This window comes from Pteropus alecto, unplaced genomic scaffold, assembly GCF_000325575.1.
Source record: "Pteropus alecto unplaced genomic scaffold, ASM32557v1 scaffold61, whole genome shotgun sequence".
Lineage (NCBI taxonomy): Eukaryota > Metazoa > Chordata > Mammalia > Chiroptera > Pteropodidae > Pteropus > Pteropus alecto.
In genome coordinates this window covers 12,853,169-12,858,111 of record NW_006434835.1, presented here as the reverse complement: position 1 = coordinate 12,858,111, position 4,943 = coordinate 12,853,169, and positions in this window count along the sequence as shown.

Below are 4,943 nucleotides of genomic sequence, written 5' to 3'. Positions count from 1 at the left end.
GTTTATGATGGGGACAAGATAAAATTTGTGCTTCTGAATAATGTCTGGAATATAATAAGCATTTGCTATATATATATACTGAATAAAGAATCGCCAACATTAAGAAATGGAATTCAAAGCGCAGTGGAAGAATGTACTCTTAAAGGACATCGATGATCGATACACACCTGTGTCTATATCTGTATTTCATTTACGTGTATAGTGAGAAAGAAAGAGAAGCAGAGAAAGAAGATAACATGGTTGAAGATATAGGTGAGTTGAGTTGGTGGGCGTGGAGTAGAGAATAGGGAAGAGGAGGGAGTCTTATCTAGTGGTTTCTAGTTCCTCTAAAACACTGGCGAGGAAAGAAGAGTATAAATGTTTGAGGAGGGTAATGATGTTGAGGAGAATGATGATTATGTAAAATAATTTCACACAGACTGGCATAGTGAGTTGAGCAGAATGGCCCTCACTTTTGCAGGCTCAGAACTCTGATTTTATCATCATATGGGAGTTCCATCGTTCAAAGATATCACAATAAGAAGCTGTTGGAGACTTATCTAAACAAGGAACCTATGAATAGGTATGGAGAATAAGACAGTTACAGAGCAGAACAATCAGAACTTGTGTGGGCATGACCAGCGTCTTGTGGTAGGAAGGCCTGCATGGGAAGCCAGAGTGCAATCATGGAACTATCACACTCTGTTTTGTAAAATCTTAGAACATAGTCTTTGGCTACAGTAGCTTGAAGAACACTCTACATTTCCAGGAATGGTCTTTCCAGTGAGACTCGAACATCCTCCCCAAGCTCCACCTATATAGACACAGTTAGCACTGGTCTCTGACTATCCTTCTGCTAACCTTTCATGGGACCAACACTCCTCCTGGCCATGGCCATTCATAGATATGTTAAATATTCATTTACTCTTAGAATTTAATTGGACTGGAAATATTTTTAATGTAGATTTGCCTATCTCCATTTTATCAATTATCCATTGATTTATTATTTAACTTATGACCAAGTACTAGAGGAAGAGTTTTACTATTTTCCCAAAGTGCTGGTATGATGGAGTACCACTCTTCTTGAGTTCTAGGAAGAAGACAGATTTTAAGAAGCTCTTCCAAGGAGAATTTCTCCAGCTACATGATTAATAATTAGGAAAATAAGTGGGTATCAAGGCTTCCAGAAATTCTATAATGTCCTAGTATGTTTGGAAATACTAAGGCCGTGAAGTAATCAAGGGTAAAGTCAATGGCAAGCTAAGGCTTTATTCATTGAGAAAGACTGTCATTCTTCCGCTTACTATATTTGTGGTTAAGATTTAGCCTATGGCCTTAAAAGCTCCCCCCAATCCACAATACTGTAATGCAGTATCCTTTATAATTTGCTCTCTAGTAATAATTCTAAGGTCTTCTCAGGAACGTGATTAAGGGCTTTTTCCATCCAGGGTTTGAGTGTAGGATTTGGGGATCCCCGGATGCACCAGTTTCTTAGTAGTGTTATTTCCTTTCTTTACAAACCTTCATTCTTTCCTTAAATTTCTGCTCATAATGTAATGAATAAGCCATGTGGTTATCGCCAGTGTTGCAAGAGGATGTAATTGGGAATAATCAGTGCTAAGCATGTTAACGGAGAGATAAACTCACTCTGCAGAATTCCATAGGTGTCCGTAGTTGTTCAAACACTTGGACCCCTCATCTCCCACAAGAGAGAACAGAACCAGAGGTGTCCTTCCATTGTGACTTCAGGAGGTCTCCTACGGATCCTGGCTACGAGGGCTATGCTCCAATTTAAGAAGAATTACCTGAAAATTCAAGGGAAAACAATTTTCTATTTGAAATATATCTCAGAGGTGGCTAATAATTGTGTGTATAATTAAAAGAGAAGCTCTGACTCACAACTAGATTCATCTTAGACCTCAGCTCTTAAGAACACATGCTGTTTGCATGACGATGGCTCAGCACATGGGATTTCCATACAAAACGACACCCAGGACTATTGTTTTCTTTCTTTTCTTTTTCCAAACTTTATACACAAACTGAGCTTCTTGCTTTTCTTTCTCTATGAGTTCATTCCTCTGTATCCACCAGGGTTCAATGGGTGAAGTGCGTATAAGGGAGCCCTGTTCATACTTCAGGATGCTGAACTAGCCCAAACTATTACTAGAAAGTTTCTAATCAAGCAAAATAGTAAGGGAGAAGACCAACTTGATAGAGTCAGCACTGCCTGGACTGTGGAAACCAGAATTTGCGTATTTATAGGGCTTTGTTGTTGGAGTCAAGTGGTTAAAACAAATCTTTAAAGGTGAAGGAATTGGGTATAATTTGTAATATAATTGGCTAGAACAGACATAACAGAGCGAAGACCTTGAAATGAGCCTTGAACAGTAAACTGTGGTTATATATAAGTTGTTTCCTAGATGTCCCTTACAATTTGATCTGTGAGAAGTTCCTGAAGATGTAAAGTTATTAGCTTATAGCTTATCTTTTTCAGGCAAATCTTTTCTGGAACAAACAACTAAGTTATTTTGAGATCAGTGACCTAGAGTATTACCTAAATCATCCTAACACAGATGGCCTCAATTCCCAATTCTCATGAACTAGTTGGGAAGACAAGGCAAGTACAGTCAACATTTGATGGAGCTATGAGGGTTGCCTCTAACCAGTTTAGAAGGAAACGAGATCTTTCAGAAAAAGATGGTGGTAAGAACCGATGCAATTTTAGCTAAGACTTAGGGAATGAATAGAATGTGTCCGGTGGGGATGGTGGAGTATTTCAGCTGGGGTTAGTAATATCAGGAAAGGTATGGAAGTGAAAAATCATGGTCATACATTCATATAATTTATCTGTTTGGGGCAGAGGTTAAATTTGGGGAGCAACGTTAACTAAGGTCTAGTCATGATGAATCATATTATGAAGGGTCAAGAATTCTAGATAGGTTGGTTTAAATTGATAGGATAAGCATGGACAAATTGAAAGTATGTGCCGGGGGCTTGTAGTCCTCGTAGTCCTCTTTGTCATTTGAAATTTCGATGGTAACTTTAAGGAGAAGGCCAATCTGCTTGTAGTTCTGAGAGATTTTAGTATCCTCTTGAGACCAATGGATCCGGTGAGAGACAGACAATATAATGCCCCAATCTTCTCTCAAACATGTATTTTTTTTTAATAATTCAGATAAAAATCAGATAATACGAAATCATCATTTTAATCATTTTAAGAGGTACAATTCGGTGGCATTTATTCAATGCCATCAAATATTGTTAAATCTCTACCTCTATCTAATTTCAAAAATATTTTACCACCACCACACACACACAAAAATTTACTACCCAATCTTTCTTTCCCTCAGCTCCTGGCAACCACTGCTCTGCTTTCTGTCTCTGTGGATTTCCCGATTCTAAACATCTCTTATAAATGATATCATACACTACATAACCTTCTGTGTCTAGTCTGAACTTAACATGTTTTCAGGTTTCATCCATTTTGTTGTATGCATCAGTGAGTGCTACAGTCTCTTTTAGAGCTGAATAAGATTCCGTTGTACGGATAGCTCATATATTGTTTATCCATTCATCAGCCATTTGTGTTATTTCCACTTTTTGCTATTATGCATAGTGCTGACATGAATATTTGTGAGCACGTACATTTTTCTCAATAATTCTACAGCTCATGAAAACTACACCCCTCATAATTTTAGGATATTCTTAACATAACATCATAACCATATACATCAATTTACAAAGACACTGGATGAACATATTATCAGGATATACAAGAAAAATTAGAATGTACCTGCCAATGTAACCTTAGTCTTAGTAGATACCCTCTTGTTTTTCTCTTGAGAGTTCTTAGACTCTTTTTATAATTAACATTTACTCTTAAACACTGAATAATCTAGATATGGTAATCCTTGGTACTCTCTCTCATGCACAGAGGATTATCAAATTATAAAGGTCCTACGTGTCAACTAAGTAAATGATGATAAAGGCATTCTAGACACAGAGTACAGGTTATCAAAAGGTGACTCTGTTTACTAGATAATTATGGTAAGTTAGAGTTTGCATTTAATACGGAATAGTGCAAAGTAGAGATTTACCTTACCTGGGAAGTTCTGATTCTGGAACAATGATTGTGACATGAGGGTGTCCAGGGGAAAGAAATCAGAACCCATGCTAAAATAATTATTGGAACTGCCTAAGATTTGGTGCTTGATTACTACATGCAAATAATATTTTAACAGATGACTAATGTGGCAGCAGGATGAATTAATGAGTCAATACTTTTGAAGTACAGAGTGAATAATAGTAATAATGATAATAATAATAATTTTGGGGAGGAGGATAGATAGGAGGCAGGGAGAACAATTAAGTTAGTAGGCCATGGAAATAATGCAGATATAAGGCAATGATGCTTGCCCCAGGGTGCAGGTAACAAGGAAAAGTCAACCAAATGCCAAAGGAAGATAAATTAGCAAGTCAGACAAAACACCAGGAAATCTTTTCTTTGCTCACCACAGCATTTATTGTTAGCCTTAGGCCTGGCTATTGAATGTGTGACAGGCAGCAGCAGTGGTTTCGGCCCTGGGAACTTCTTAGAAATGCAGAATCTCAGGCTCCATTGGAGTTGTACTAAATTCCAATCTGCATTCTAATAATTTTAGGTGATTCCGTGTGTCTGATTTATAAAGGACCTATTTTCAAATTCAAAAGTAGCCTTGCAGGTGGGGGATGTATTTTCTTTTATAGGAAGCTGATTGGCTTCATTTGATTGAAATATTGGATGCATATGGCCCCAACCCTTGACATTTTCTAAGCAACTTCAGAAAGGATAACCTCTTCACACCCTCTTCTTATTTTTGTAAATAAGAACATCTAAAAGACTAATTACAACTCTAATAACTTGAAAATCTAAACTTCCTGTACTTAATCATTTATTTTATTATTTTTAATAATTGAATAATTTC